We start from the raw sequence: 16,994 nt of genomic DNA on the forward strand, positions 1-16,994 counted from the left end.
TGCACCAGAGGGTGCTGTAATGAACCAGAGGGTGGCAGCGGTGAACCAGAGGGTGGCAGTGATGAACCAGAGGGTGGCAGTGGTGAACCAGAGGGTGACAGTGGTGAACCAGAGCGTGCAGTGGTGAACCTGAGGGTGCTGTGATGAACCCGTGGGTGGCAGTGATGAACCAGAGGGTGGCAGTGGTAAACCAGAGGGTGCTGTGATTAAGCAGATGGTGGCAGGGATGAACCAGAGGGTGGCAGTGGTGACCCAGAGGGTGGCAGTGGTGAACCAGAGGGTGACAGTGATGAACCAGAGGGTGGTAGTGGTGAACCAGATGCTGGCAGTGATGAACCAGAGGGTGGCAGTGATGAGCAGGAGGGTGGCCGTTGCGACCACACAAGTAAGTTCGCGTTCCCGAAATTGTAAAAAACCATCGCGAACTGGCAAAAAAAAATCCACGAGTTTGCGGATTTTGTGTAAATTTGCGAATCGCGGTTACGATTTTGCCTGAATTCACGTACCGCAAATTCGCAAATTTCGCCCATAGGCTTATTTGTTTTCAACTTTGTGCTCATTTGGCCTGGGTGATTATGTATGAGTGTACTCTACAGAAGTGCGTAATGCTAGACACTAGAGATTACATTGCAGATAAATTATGTTTCAAAAGCTTCTGTGATTGCAGGTGCTCGCCTGCTCACTGGCGATGCTACTATGCTTACTTGTTTTCAATTTTGTGCTCATTTGGCCTGGGTGATTATGTATGAGTGTACTTTACAGAACTGCGTAATGCTAGACACTAGAGACTCAAGTCCAGTCCTTCCTTTGTACTCCTGCCACTAAGAAGAGATAGTGGTGGTGGATTGATAGGTTGAGTATATTATGACTGGTTATTTACTATTTAGTAGGAAACTTTTTAGTGGTCCGCAATCATGACGGATTGTGTCTGTCACTTCGCGTGCTGCGGAGTGCTGCCTGCAAGTCCTAGTAGAACCTTTTTGTAGTTGGTTTAGTGAGTTACATAACTTTCCAAGTAGACGGTCCCCGAATCCAGCAATACTAATATCCTAGTGGACCACATCAGATAGGTCAATAAATGTAGTGCAATTGTTGTCTATTTCCCGGAAATATTTTGTTATTGTTTTTTTGAAATGTTTGATTTGGCTGACAACAATCATCCATTTTTGTGTCTTTCTTTCATGTTGTACATCAGCTCCCCCCAGGGGCAAGAAGACCGAGGAGGAGGTAGCGGCGCCGGCGGAGCAGGAACAGCAAGGCCAGGATAGGTCCGCCGAGGGCTCCTCTGCTGGCCCTAGTACGTTTTCCTGTTAATATTATTAATTATGCTTCCATATCTTTTACTGCACCTATTTATTCCAAACGTTCCTCATAATACAATTTTTTCCTAAATTGTCTTTGATCTTCTTGTAGACTGTTTCTAAATTCTTATCATGACTCTCTGTGCTACTACTAGATTATTATTATTAGTCTGTCTGTGTAGCTAGCTAAGCTTGCACAGTTGGCAAAAAGTGTTAAACAAAACTCCTATTCAGCAACAGCTCTAGGCACTGAGTGTAGTCCTCTGGATTGTCCATAATGTCTATTGAAGTCTTCTTAATGTTTATGCTTTGACAATTCCCAACAATAAAATGTCAGTGGCCACCAAAATTAAGATACAAGTTTACATATTGATTTGATATGAGGACATACTACTAGTGTTGCAAGCTCTATTCTGCACATACAGAACTATGGACAAGAAATAAGGCATTGGTGATAATAGGCGCAGTTAGACTTTCCAGTTTCCACATACCTCAGTCATTACAGAAGTTGATCCCCCAATCTCCTTATACTGAGACTAGCTAGTGTGTCAGAGTCTTTATTTAGCTCCATAATGCAGCGATGATCCCCAATGATTATACAACCCAGAACATAAGACTACGGAATCAGAGTCCACTCCCGACCTCTCAGAGTCACGGAATCATGCTTGCAAATAGCAAACCCCTTCGCTCACTCACTCAAGAACAAAAAACCAAAGAGTTTATGTAAGTTTTAAAGCTTTATTAAGAGTAAAACAACTAGCTATGTGTGTACTCAGTAGTCAGTACATTACATTTCAATTGTGCATTATATAAAAACATGTATTTCAATCAAATTCATTCATATAAGTTAAACGGTGAAGTCTTGGAAACTGAACAGTGGCTGATTTATTTTACACATTAATTGTGGGAGACCCCACACCTGGATGGAACTTAAAGTCTTGGTGGTGATGATGACGAGTCGACTCCGAGTAACATCCTGCTCTTGTTCGTACTTGTAGAAGGGAAGCTTCTGTCTGTTATTGAAAAAATGGTGCGTGTTAAAAAGCAAGCATTCATCAGTTGTGCCAAAAAGTGTAGCTTCTTATCATGGCTAAGCATAAAAAAAACACCCTACCCTTCCGAAAGGGGAAGTTTTAGTTTAGACTAGAGAGTCACAAATAATTAAATTTGTTTATTAGCATATTTTTTCATTCCTAGACAAAATAGGAAGTGGTGTATGGCATCTAAACATTTCACATGTATTTTCTAGGCGTAGCACCATCGGCACAGCCAACCACCAATGCTGGGGCCATCTCGGAGGCGGTCACTCCAGGGGCGGATGCGGTGCCAGCAGAAACTGCTGTGGGGGATTCCACGGTGGTGGCGGGCAGTGGTAAGCTTAAGTTATTATATTCCTTTCCTTATTGAGATTGCAGAGTAGGCTCACTGCAGGGGTGTATATGTTGTACAGTACAAGTAAGTACACTTTACTGTTAAGTAGACTTACAAATTTAGAAGTAAGTTTTTGTCAACCAGGTAGAACTTAGAACTGAAGACAGTCACCCTTGACTTTAGCATTAGCGGCAGGAGTTGACGAGTAACCAATGGCCTACTCTAAATTTGACTTCAACTCAGCTGTGAAAGTTTTATCGAGAAGCCAAGTCAGATCAGAGATGAACTTGATGGATGGGTTGACCAAAAAGAAAAAGAAGGGTGTAAGGAAGGATGAGCGTGATAAATTAATGACTGGCAAAGAAAGATACGTGTTTTTTAATGCAGGCACAGTTGACTGTGAATCTGAATCATGGCCGGTTGAAGGCTGAAGCAAGGATGGGTGGAAGGAGAAATAAAAGAGGACTGCCGGGGTGGGTGAAACAGAAAATGGATGTGTGCGCAATATATCCTTTGGTGCAAATTCAAATGCAAGTCAAGCACGGATGCATGCCTGGCGGCTTTCAAAAAACAAATAAAAAGGGTGTTTTTTGGTGGGAAAAAGTAAGGGTTGTCCATTAAGAAGAATGATTGACATTTACTTTGAATGGATGGATGCCTGGATGGTATCTTCCTCATGGATAGCATAGGTGTATGTAGAGTAGACAGAGTAGACGGTCACTGGATGAAGACTAAGAGTGTTACTTTGAAGAGCATGTAACACCGCACGTCTGTGCCAGAGTAGCAAAGCCGAGGAAAGTAGAAGTTGTACTTTTTCAGAATACTCCCTTGACTAACAGTAGTTTACAAGCACAGCATATATGGTGTATCTATATTGTATAGTTCACATTATCAAGTCAAGTCACAAGTGCCCTCCTCCGGCGATTACGGGGACCACTCACTACCTCTGTTAATAAGTTTTTTTTCAACTCTGTCATTCATGTGTGGCATATCGGTGTTCACTCAATCAATAAAAACAAAGCACATAAAGTCATCCCTTATATAAGCAAATATCCTGTGAAGGGATAGATGATCATATTATCTTCTTCATTTTCCATTTCTAGTAGTCAGGGGCAGGGCAGGGTGAAAGTTAAATTAATTGAGTAGTAGCCCTTGTAACAGAGTATGGCCAGTGCCACCCGTAATAGAAAAGTAAGAGCTTCACCACCTGCATGTACTGGACTGGTAACAGTAACGCAAGTCTGTATCATCATGGCTTGCGCCTGTTTTGTTCGGGTGCAAGTTGACTGCGCTGGCATTATGCTGGCTTCCACAAGTTTACGTACCAAAGAGAGAAGAAGAAGACTGGTGTACTCTCTGAGTCTAATGTAGTGAGTCCATGTAGTGCTAGTAGAATTCCTGAAACTCCCACTAATGTTAGAGCAGAAGCCGATGAAGTTGGAGGTTCGATAGATACATGCCACACAAATGTTATGTACTGTGCTTGCAATTTGCTAGTGCTACTGTGACACAACTTTCTGTTGAATTATTTTTTGCTAATCTTAAAGAGTATTGGACTTGGTTACAGTATTGTTCTTTTCCTTCATCTAGACACTCCTTCTTCTGAACTATCTCGGAAGGAGTTGGCTATCTGGGCCAAGCGCCAGAAGCTGGAGGCAATTGTCGCAGAATATCGGCGGCTGGTGGCCCAGGAGGAGGAGGAATCGCAGTCGACATCGACAACAGCTGCATCTTCCTCCGCTCCCCATGGGTCATCCGGTCAGCGCAATCCTCCAGAGGTACGGCACCGTGGCCTGGCAGCCACCCGCCGCCGCCGAGCAGCAACAACAACAGCTGCCCCCACAGTGCCTGCAAGGCAAGTATGCACCGTTTGTCCCTGAGAATGGCCTACCTTGAGCAGTAGGTGGCCCAACTATTGAGGCAGAAAGCCCAGCTCAAGGCCCTCCATCGGGATCTCCGCGACCACCTGGCCACAGGACACCGCCGGCGGAAGTAGATGGAGAGAGACTGTCCCTTGCCCCTTTTTTAAAGACTTTTTGGGGGGTGGGAATTGGGCGTTGGGGTTTTTGGACTTTTGGGACATTTGATTTCATGGACATTGGTTGGGTTTAGGGAGGGGGGTGGGTTGGGTCTTGCGGGATAGTTTATTTTTGTTAGGGCCAACAAAATATTTATTTTCTACTGAAACATAGCATATGCGTTTTATGTTTTGTGGGGGAGGCAGGGTGGGATTAACTCAACTGTACGTTTGTTTTCCTGAAACTTAACTGGCTGCTTGATTCTAATTGTCTAAGTAATCGCCCAAATTTCTACAAAAGTGCCATTGACAGAGTTAGTGAATTCAATTGTCCTACTACTTTACTAGTACTACCGTCAGTCTCTCCTCTCCTCCTACTCCATTATTCTTCCTCTCACAAAATGCTTATCTTACCTGTCATTAGTGTTTGAGAATAGGGCTAGGCACAGGGCTGGCTGCATGGTAAATGGCGATTAAGGTTGGCAATGGAATCCTGGACGAATGAAATGGCATCCTTGTGGTGGTAGTAGTAGTGGTATACACTGGCAGTAGCAGCATATGTAAAAAAGGAAATGAAACATTGAGTGGCCTGAGCGTAGCATTAGAAGTACGATAGATAGTACACTACACAAGAACAGTGCCATTGTAGCCTAAGCAATGCTAAAGTATTCAAAATATAAGTACTAGTTGCGTGGAGTATGGCTGCTACAAGAAATAGTACTGAAGGTGAAGGACAACGCAGCATAAGCATTCGATTTATCACGTGAAGGAGGAGGATGTTGTTGATGATCAATCCACTTGATGGCATACATGAAATTCTGATTTGATTTGCAAATAGTTACTCATGGGTGTGTGTCAAGCAGAATAAGAATATATCCTCGGATTCCTTCACCAGCCTTGAAATTGATTTTCTGTTGCTTTGACCTTAACCTCCCCAGCAAGTGTGTGGAATTATTGTTGTCATTTAGTCACACCTCAATGAAAACCACACAGCCCGGGGGAAGAGGATTAGGGTTTGAAAACTTGGATGGGAATGGAGGGTTTTGGGAAGTTTTATGGAGAGAGGAAAAAAACCACAGCATGGACAAACAGCAAATGAAAAAAACAAATCTTTGGATACGAGGATATCCATAAATCTTTTAAGTGACATAAAGGAAGTGCACTACTGCATGCATGAAGTTGTTTGCTAAATGGATGGTTAGGTAACTGAAACTTACTAACTATGAAGAAACAATTTGACAATACATGGCTGCAGTAATTACGCAATTTCACTTGCCTATCTGCCCTCAGAGAGAATAAACACTTATTAGTACATTAAATGAGTTTTAAAAATAGCAAAGAAACTTATCAAATAGCTGGAGGGATGAATTTGAAGCAGAGAGCAAACAAACGCATAGAGTCACACTCATAGAAGTTCACAACAATAACATTATTTAAAAGATAAGGAGAAGTGAAGAGGATACTGTAACTGTGTGTTGTAGTTGTCCTATTCAATTTGGGAATTTGCATGCATCCAGCCATTCCTCTTATTCGCGGTACTCCTCCATTCCATCTGACGCTCCGTCGATCAATCTTGGTGACCAGACAGACACACTGTACACTGCCTGCCTGGCGGATGCGGAATTGCGGATCGCTAATGGTAAGCCTGAGTTAATCGTTTTTTTCCATCGTACAGGGTAAAAGCCGGCCTGTAATTGTTGATGGAAAAACAGGAAGTGATAATAAAACACCACAGAGAAAAAAATATAAGGTACGGTGTGTAGTTCAAAAATAACACTTTCAGTTTCAGAGGCGACAGTATTACATACAAGCATCATTTCTAAAGTGCGTACTCCGAGTCTCCTTTTGAAGGATAGTAATTAGCACACAGCAGGCCAGGGCCATGCAGACGGTCAAGGCAAGCCCCACTGAGTGAAGCAACCTGATGTAGCATACCTCTTTGACACAGATAGACAAAGCATATAGAATTGTATGCAGCAAGAAACATAGAGGCAATTTTACATGAACTGCTGTCTAGACTCTGGCATACCAACACTACACTGGCTCGACCACTCCATACCACGACTAGACAGACATGTAGTTCTGCTGTAGTTGTTGTTGACTGGTTTACCTGTTTGCCACTCACGAAATGGCCATAGTTCTTCCGTAAACCGAAGATGATGATCCATTCATCCCAGTGAGTGACTGTAAAGAAAAAAGATATTATGTAAATTTGATCATCAAGACTCATCATCATCATGGTATATTGGCAAACTCAATGTTGTTCATGCAGTCACAGTCTAGTAGTCTACACACACAGTGAGTCCAAGGACAGTTTGCATATTAAAAAATGCAACGTAGTGGCCCCTGTAGTAAAAGTACAATTTGAATTAAACAAGGTAAAAAAAACAGAGTAGACTTGAGTTACATTTAGTGTGTAAAAGATTAAATAATAACAGAACACATATGATTCATTTCATGCTCAACAAACAAACAGCAATTGCTTTCAGCAGAGCCAGACAGCAAGTGCTGTCCACTGCATGCCATCTCATTATTCATTACCTGTTCCACTTTTTGTCAGCATCCTGTTCTTAAAGTGAAGGCCCACAGGGCAGCCTCTCATGTCAATTTCAGAAGTAACTGTCAGCAATCAGCATATAGTAAGTAATTCCAGTCCCACTTCTTTTGAGGGGATTCTTCTACGAAGCGACAGTTTCTTCATTCTGCGTAATCCAGCCATCTGCCTTGAGGGAAATGGATAGGGGGAGTCTGGAGGAGGAGGATAGAGGAGCATGACTGAGTTGTGAACTTGTGAACTTCAGGATTGCAGACAACGGCACCTTCAATAAGGAAATAAGACGAAGACAGTGCTGCTGATGGATTTGTTGTGATTAGAGTTTTGTTGAGGTAAAAGTTGCAAAACAAAGAAAGACACACAGGAGTAAAAGTGAATAAGGAGTCAGGACAAAAGAAAGGAAGTCAGTTTCAGGCCTAGGTGTCAGGGAAGTAGAGCTCGTCCTCAAACTCTGTGTATTGAGACGGGAGTAGGTCAGCTAACAGAGAAGAACTTCCGTCACCTAAGTCGGTGTCCTCTTCTTCCTGCGAGGATTCACGTATTTTGTAATCTGGTGGTATGAAGTGCTGTTTCATCTTGATCATTGTTACCCTCTCCACATTTTAGGATGAGAGGCGGGTCCTTTTTGAAGTTACAATGGCACCAGCAGTACTGAAAACACGTTCAGAAGACACGCTTGCAAGTGGGCAAGACAAATAATTTAGAGACAGCTTGGTGATCAGTGCCCATTGACTCCTTTTCCCATACCAATACAGCATTGGGTTGGGATCAATGTAGACCTCTATTGGGTCATCCAGACAGGCCGGCACCAACTACTCAAGGTTATCCAGGGGTGCTGAACTTTGCGTACCATCTGAGGCCTTTGCATCAACTCTGGAACGAGCAAACCCTTGATGAGTTATACAATCCGCTTTCGACAATATTATGGCTGGGCCTGGTGCAGGTGAGGATGATGATACGGTTCCTGGTGTCGGTAACGGCTGTGAAGAAAAGTGACTGCCTTCGGCCACAGAAGTGGACCTTGACGCCGCCGGATGGCCTGATGATTCAGTAGTACTTCTGCAGGTTCCTTCAATTTCCTGCCGCTCTTTTTCGAACCGAGTGGCTGACAGAGCTAGCCAATGTTTGTACTTTGAAACATCTGCTTCATTAAAAGGAATGAATGCTTTTCTGGCCAGTGCCTTTTTGTACCGTGGATCCGGAATAGTGGCATAAATGTAATGTTGTTCTGTATGTATTTTTTTAAGCCTTTCATTGTCAACTAGGCGGGTTAATAAGCTCTCCGCCAACTGATATGTGTCTTGCTTGTCAGTATCACCTTTGAACATTGAAGACCCCGCCTTCAATTGGTGCTCTAGCATGCACAACAATGGGATAGCTTTGCTCAAAGTACAGTCCTCCCTGCTGACTTCACGCGTGAAGACCTGAAAAGGACGAATCATGTCTGTCAGGCTTTTAACTAGGTCCCATTCCTCCAACTCTAGCCTCATGTCTTTCATAGTAGAACCCAGTGCAAAAACATACTCATTGATTACCAAGCACTGCTCAGACAGACGCTCAAGCATGTAGAAGGTTGAGTTCCAACGTGTTACCACCTCCTGGATGAGTCCTCTGACTGGCACTCTACGGTCAAGTTGCATGTTCCTCAGCTGCTTCCGGGCCTTAAAAGAATGGCTGAAATGTGTGCAGATTCTTCGGCAGGTGGTCAGTAACTTGCTGACTTTGTTTTCTTTTTTCAAGAAATCTTGAACAACAATGTTAATACTGTGCGCCAAACACGGCACTCTGAAATAGTCACCATCATTCATGGCCCTAACTATATTACTGCCATTATCCGGGGAAATATAACCAATCATGCGCTTTCTTGGATGCAGCCATTCAAAGACCTGACTCTTAAACTCATCCAAAATGTTTACTGCAGTATGAGATTTCTCCATGGCAAACATGGCTACTGTTGCATGTTTCCGACTAGCTTGATAAACTGTGTCACTGTCAACGCCTGCATATAACTTGTCTCTAACCCCTGCAAAAGAGACCCAGTGTGCAGTGATGCACATGTAATCAAGGGCTTGGCAACTGGTCCACATGTCTGTTGTCAGGTGGGTAGTATGAACAGCACTCTTCTGCAAAGCTGCCCCAATCATCTCCAGCACATCTTGATGTAGTGAAGGAACCGCAACCCTGGCAAAATAGGACCGGCAAGGAACCTTCCATTTAGGGCAGACTGTTGCCACAAATTCTAGAAAACCCACCACTTCCACGAAAGAAAAAGGGAGAAGGTCCAGCGCTAACATTTTAGCCAGCATTGCATTATAAAGACGTGCCGTTGGGTGGTTGCGTTCAAATGGCGCCTCCGACCAAAACATGCTTTTAATGGTATTCTGGACCAATTTACGTGATGATGATGATCCAGACTTCTTCAACCCAGTTAGGCTCATTGATGGACTTTTTCGCATTGGTGTCTCTCCCAGACTCTTAGTGTGCATCATAGATGTTGCTGGGGTAGAGGGTGTGGGCGCTACCACTGCAGTGCTGCTGCCAGGGGTACTGTGTGTACCAGAAAAAATGTCTGTGGCTTCTTCACCTCCCCCCCTGCACGATCAGCCCCTCGTCATCATCAGATGCAATATCAATGGATTCATTTGGATTTCTTGTACTTTTGGCTTCCCGGATCTTACTTAGGTGTGCCTCCCAATGGATAGTGTGGTGTTTTTGGAGACAACCTCTCTGGCCTCCGGTACCATAGTTGGTACCAAGCTTACCCCGACTAACTACAGTTTTACAAATCGAACAAATGACTAGGTTTTCCACATTTTTGCTAATACTAAAGAAGTCCCAAACTGGGGACTGGAGATTTCTGCTGGTGGTGGAGGTGCTACTTTCAGTTTCAATGCCAGACGAAGTGGAGGATGGGCGTGGCTGAATTTGACTCTGTTTTGCACTTACAGCACCACTACTTGAGGTAATGGATGTCGAGCTGGATGGAGGTCCCTGCCGGCCCTTCTGACGAGAAATTATGGAAGCTGTAGGTCGTGTTGGTGTAGTAGTTACCCGTGTTGGTGGTGGTACCAGTGGAGAGCCGCCCACTTCCCGCTCAGAAGCAATTCGGGATAGGGTCAAAATGTCTGTCTGCTGCATGCCCGCTGGGGCTGGAGTGACGACTGTGATGACTGGGTCGTCATCGTTAGACTGTTCATCAGCAGCAGAATACACAACTTCTACTTCTTGTTCGTCGTCATCACCCATAGTGAAAGCCTTGCGGGAACCTTCCTTTTAGGCTTAGCTACCTTTGTCGGCTCATGGCGTGCCTCCCTCTAAGACTGCATTGGTGGGTTCCAATCAAGATCTAGATCATCAGAAGGAAGGGGGCTTGAAGAAGAACTTGTATTATCCTTGACCTTTTTATTGCTCGGGATCTGGAAGACAATGGATCATCAGGAGGAGTGGCTTGCTCGGATGATATCTCTGCTTGAATCTCGATTTCCTGATGTGCCCCTACTTCTGGAGGAACAAGCATTGTGGGCAGTTGTGCCTCTCCATGCCCTTCTCCATGCGCTTCTCCATGCACCTCTACTTGCGCCTCTCCATGGGCCTCTACTTGCGCCACTCCTTGTCCCACTCCTTGCGCCACTCCTTGCACCACTCCTTGCACCTCTACTTGCGCCCCTCCTTGCTCCACTCCTTGCGCCTCTCCCTGTGCCTCTCCTTGAGCCTCTCCTTGCGCCTCTCCTTGAGCTTCTCCTTGCGCCTCTCCTTGTTGCACCTGTGGTTGTCGTTGCGGCTGTGGTTGAACACTTGTTAGATGAGTTACAACCTGCATTGATTGGATGCTACTTTCTTGCGATGAGTCATCGCCAACATCACTGGTCGATGGTGATTGAGCAATTAAAGAGGCTGCCTCTGCAGCACTTATGGCCTTGGGCCTAACTTGGCGTGGTGGCACTGAGACCAATGAAGCTGAGGTGCTGCTCCCAGCTTGGTCCCCGGCAGACACCGCTGCTGCAGGCGTAGTTTTGTTCCCCCCATAAAAGTGTCTGTGGGCACACCAGTCTCCTTGGTAAGTGGCGCCACTTGCTTCTTCTGCTCCTCCTTTGTACTGGCAGTGGCACTGGCAACTTTCTTGGTAGAGGAGCTACGGCCACCTTTCTTTGGGCCCATCTTCTTCAGATGTCAGAACAGCAGGCCGCAGTTGCACGAGTTGCAGAGTTGCCTGTGGCCACACGTGACGTCATGTGACGTTGTGCTGCACACACCGCAGCAGGACTTCTTCCTGGCACTGATGATGAATGATGAGGATGATTCTTGGTTCTCTTTGTGCACCTAAAAGCAAAGTAAGCCAGAGGAACATCAGTTAAATAAATGTTGCATATGTTGTGCTTCAATTAATATTTGCAACTAGGCATTTATTATTATTATAACACACCCAAAAACGGAAAGACCAAAAATAATAATTGCAATTATTTCTAATCAAAAAAGGATGTTTATATTAATAGAAGAGAGACCACACACAGAGAGCTGTTTCATGCACCACTGAGTGCCCCTGGGCATAATGGATGAAAGCAGGGCCGACTGGGTATTGGCCTATGGCACCAAGCACACTGCCTGCCTTCAAAATGAACCCTTGACCCCCACCCACATGGCCAGGTCCTGCCTGGACCAGGCCTCAAAATGGCCCCCACCCACATGGCCAGGCCCCAACACCACCCCAAAAAAATCAAAAAACACACAAAAATCACCACAATACAATGCCATCCATGCCCTAAATGATGATTAAATTCAAGAGACCCCACAGAAAGCCTTGGTCCATGCACCACTGAGTACCCCTGGGCATAATGGATGAAAGCAGGGCAGACTGGGTGCAGGCCTATGGCACAAAGTACACTGCCTGCCTTCAAAATGGCACCTTGACCCAGACCCACATGGCCAGGCCCTGCCTGGACCAGGCCTCAAAATGGCCCCCACCCACATGGCCAGGGCCCAACACAACCCCAAAAAATAAAAAAACACACAAAAAACACACAAAAATCACCACAATCCAATGCCATCCATGCCTTAAATGATGTTTAAATTCAAGAGACCCCACAGAAAGCCTTGGTCCATGCACCACTGACTACCCCTGGGCCTACTGGCTAGTGTGGCTTTACACGCACCCCAAAATTTAAAAAAATCCACATATAACAGTGAGCTATTCAATTCCATGACATAAATGATATTTAAGATCAACAAAACTCACAGAAACAGATGTATCATGCACCCATGACTAACCCTGGGCTTACTGGATACTATGCCTACCCATAATATATTTTTTTTAAAGTTGTGAAAAAGTTTAAAAATTGTAATTGCAGCAACTGCAATGCCCCAAACAAACAACACCAACTTACCTGTAAAATCCCAAATCCAAAAGTAATCCAAAGTGATCCAAACAAAAAGTCTTCACATACAAAAATCCAGCAGCAGCCACAAAAAGGAATCCTTCCAGCTCCAGATCAAAATGAAAAGTGACCTGGACATGGACAAAGCACTGGGAGGAGCCTGCTGGACAGGAACAGGAAGTTGGAGACTCTGGGGAACTTTCTTCCTCCCACCCCCCCCAAAAATAGACTCATTGCACAAAACAGTGCAGCCAAATGTCAATCTAAGGAGTTATTCTGATCCAAATCATCATTTTCAGAAGGTTTATGCTGCCTGCGGTAGATTCTTGTGCAGAATTGCAATTTTTGCAAGTTCGGGAAAGCGAGCTGTTCAAATCTCCCGCCGAAAGTCAGCTGCGCGTTGCATCTACGTGTTTGCAATTTTTTACTCCTGCGATGCGTGATCGCGGGCCCTTATGACGTAGTCGTGTTCTCAAACTCTCGCAGTGCAAGATGGTGGGCCGCTATGACGTAGTCGCGGTCGAAAAGTCTTGCGCGATCCAAAATGGCGCAGCGCACGCAAACCGGGAGGAAAAACAACTCGGCGAACTCAGAATCATGGTAAGTCAACGCCGCACGCGCGATATTGTATTTTTGAAGTGTGACCAAGCAAAAAAATCCACCAGCTTGCGAATTGCATATTTTTTGACAAATTTGCGAGATTCGCGGACCGTGAAATTGCCAAAAATTCACAATTCGCAAGCGGAACGGATTTTCAGCCCCTGCTTATGGATAACACATGGAACAATCACTCTGCCTGTTGCAATTTTCCATTTTCAGTATGATCCAGTGTATAAACAACAAGAATTCATACAAATATCTAATTATTTGTTTCTAAATTATCTTAGACATGTGTCACAGCATTGTTATAAAATATCAACTGGCATATTATGTCCACAATATCATTTCCAAAAATATTGTCACAATTGGTTTAGGTTTTTCATTACTTACTCCAATTGAGCTATATTGTTGTAAACTATATATATATATATATAGGGGCAGATTTACAAGCCCCATACGCCACTTTTGCACCGTCCTTGCTTCACTTTTGTGACGCAGATTCGGTGAAAATCCAGCCCCATGCTGCGGGGTATTTACAACGTGACTCATCTAGGGAGATGCGTCACATTGTAAAGCCCTGCACCACATGAAATCTGCGTCAGGTTTCATGTGGGCATTGTGGCGCTGGGGGGGGGGCGTTCCAGCGCAAGAACGCCTCGGAAAAGTGGCTGAGTGAAATCTACAAGATTTCACTCAGTCACTTTTCCGACCCTGCTGCATCAAAACCTTATGCCTGCTTGTAGCAGGCGTAAGGAGTGACACAGCACAGCTAGTATAGGGCGCCCCCGAGCAGTGCAGGAGTTGCATCTCTCTTGCAACACGACTCCAGCACTACATCACCTTTACGGCATCAGATGCGCCACACATCTGTCTATTCTTGCGCTATGGTGCGCCGCTTCCATGGTGGCGCAAGTGGTGTCTGCCATGACACAAAATAACTGGCGCTTCCCTGCTGATATGCAGGGATGCGCCAGTTATTGTAAATCTGCCCCATAGGACACATTTTTGTCAGCCAATATTTAGTCTATGCTTTCCTGGTACCATACCTCTTACACATATAACAAACTTCTATTGATTGCTGAACAAATTGGGAAATCTTTTTTTTTAATTGCTGTAACATAATGAGCATTCTACAAGCATAGTGAGAGTACTTGAACTCATCCTAATGAATACTAAAATTCTAGATACATGCCGAGCAATATAAGATTCTAAAACTGGAAGCAAAGATTGTGGATTCTTTGAGCGGGAGTATATTGGCATTGTGTAAAAGTGAGCTTGCAACTACTTGGGTAATAATAGTCATTAAGCACTAATTAATTCCACAGACAGTTTTATAGGCACTTCTTGGGATATATTGAAGGTGGGCAGAATCAAATGGGATCATCCCAAAAGAACCACTGGGATTTAGATCTGGTGCCTTAAGATGGAAAATGAGCTTGCTTTCCAGTGGTTACCCAGGAACAAGTGGATCAAAAGACATAGGAAGGCCTTTACCGGTCGTTAACGGCCGAAAATCGGTATTTTCGGCGGTTACCGACCGGTATATAGCTTTCGGGATGTAGGAGACCGAAAATCATCTGAATCGGTAAATTTACCGAATCGGTAAAGTTACCGAATCGGTAAAATACCGAATCGGAAATATTACAGAATCTGTAAATTTACCGAATCGCAAAGGTTTGCGAATCGGTAAATTTACCGAATCGGTAATATTTACTGAATCGGTAAATTTACCGAATCAGTAAATTACCGAATCGGTAAAAAGAAGTGGTAAAAATGGATATTGAGATGTAGGGAAGCTCTGAAATACCGATTTTGCTTGAAATTCGGTATTTAAGAGTCGGTATTTACCATGGATTGGAATCAGGTGGTAAGCTAGTGCAACCTATAAAAATGGACCCAAAATGCAATTCTTCTTGCACAATGGCGGCATTTTATGTGATTGCAAGACGGCTAAGGCTACAGGAGGAAGGGGAGAGGGAATGGCAGAGAGAGGAGCAGGTCTACAGACAGAGGATAACCCTGTTCATGCTCACAGAGGCAGAGATACTCCAGAGGTACAGGTTGGCCCCAGACACCATCACTGACCTCATCAGGGACCTCCACCCACTGTTGGAGCACACTACCCCAAGGGCACATGCTATTCCTCCCCATGTGCAGGTGCTGTGCAGCCTACACCTGCTTGCCTCTGGGAGCTACCAGAGTGTGGTTGCTGCGGTAGGTGGGGTGACCCAGAGCAGCCTGTCAAGGTTTTTCCCACAAATTCCTTGACGCAATGTTACAGAGGATGGAGCATTACATATCATTTCCTGCAACCCATGCTGAACTGGTCCAAACAAAATCAGACTTCTACCAGATGGCACGTTTCCCCAATATCATTGGCTGCATTGATGGCACGCACATTCCCATTTGTCCCCCTGCTGCCACAGAATATATCTACAGGCATAGGAAGTCCACCCACACCATCAATGTGCAGGTGATCTGCAATCCAAAATTCGCCATTACTGACCTTGAGGCAAAATTCCCTGGGAGTACCCAAGACTCCTATATATTTCAAAACAGTGGCATTTATGCACGGCTGACTGCAGGTGAATTTGGTGAAGGATACCTCCTAGGTAAGACACAGTGTGCGACCCCTATAACACCTATTGCAGTAAGCAGTACATGTATGCATGTGATTAAATCATACCCATTTTCTTTTAGGAGACAGTGCATATGCCCTCCGCTCCTTCATACTCACCCCCTACCTCAACCCCTCAACACCCAGCCAAAGGAGATATAACCGGGCACACAAGAGCACACGCAATGTTGTTGAGAGAACATTTGGCATCTGGAAAAGCAGGTTCAGATGCTTGCACAAGAGCGGAGGTGCAAGGAAGTATACCCCCATCACCTGCTGTAAGATCATTGCTGCCTGTGCCATGTTGCACAATCTTGCTGTGAAGAGGGGGACTGAGGTGGAGTTGTCAGACTATGAGGATAATGACGACGACATTGCTGTGCCTGAAACACAACCTGCTGGAGTGTCAACACCAAGTGATGGCAGATACAGACGTGAGGAAATAACACGCAACTATTTCTGAGTAAGTGATGACATTGAAACCTATATTGAAAGCACAAGCTTTTGTTCAATTTAGTATATTTCCAGGTATGTTAAAGAACAAAAGCGCAACAGTAAGCATTTCACAGCAATGCTCACAGTGAGCAAACACACACACACAGGTGTTGAATCCACCCACCAGAGTTGTATATTGTCACTAGGCAGGTGTAAATGGCACAAATGTGCAACTTAAACTTTTTGATCTATGATTATAATGTCCAATGGCAGTAGGCCATATTATACACTGTTTATTTTCGGCCACGCTTTGCACTAGCAGGTGTTTGTGGCTCAACCTGTTCACTGGGCGTTTGGCCTGTAGCCTCACCCTGTCGCCTGCTGCTCCTCCTTGCTCTACGACATGGGGGCTTGCCATGCTGCCCCTACTGGTGCTACCTTCAGTGTCCGGCACGTCAATGGCAGCAGTTTGTGCACTTTGGGCATTGAGTAGAGCCTCCAGCGCACCGTTCATTCCGGCTATGCCCCTTGTGAGCTGATTGCTGTTATGAGTCAGGACTTCCTGACTATTCATGCTACGTCTGCATAGCAGGGATGTGGCTGTTGCCAGGCGGTGTATAGATTTCTCAGTTCTCTCTGCACGCTGCTTCTCCCTGCGCCTTGAAGTAATTTCAGAGTCCAGTTTTGTGCACAGTTGCTGCATGAATTGTGACATGTCCTGTATGCC

This window comes from Lissotriton helveticus, chromosome 7 (genome assembly GCF_964261635.1).
Source record: "Lissotriton helveticus chromosome 7, aLisHel1.1, whole genome shotgun sequence".
Taxonomy (NCBI): Eukaryota; Metazoa; Chordata; class Amphibia; order Caudata; family Salamandridae; genus Lissotriton; species Lissotriton helveticus.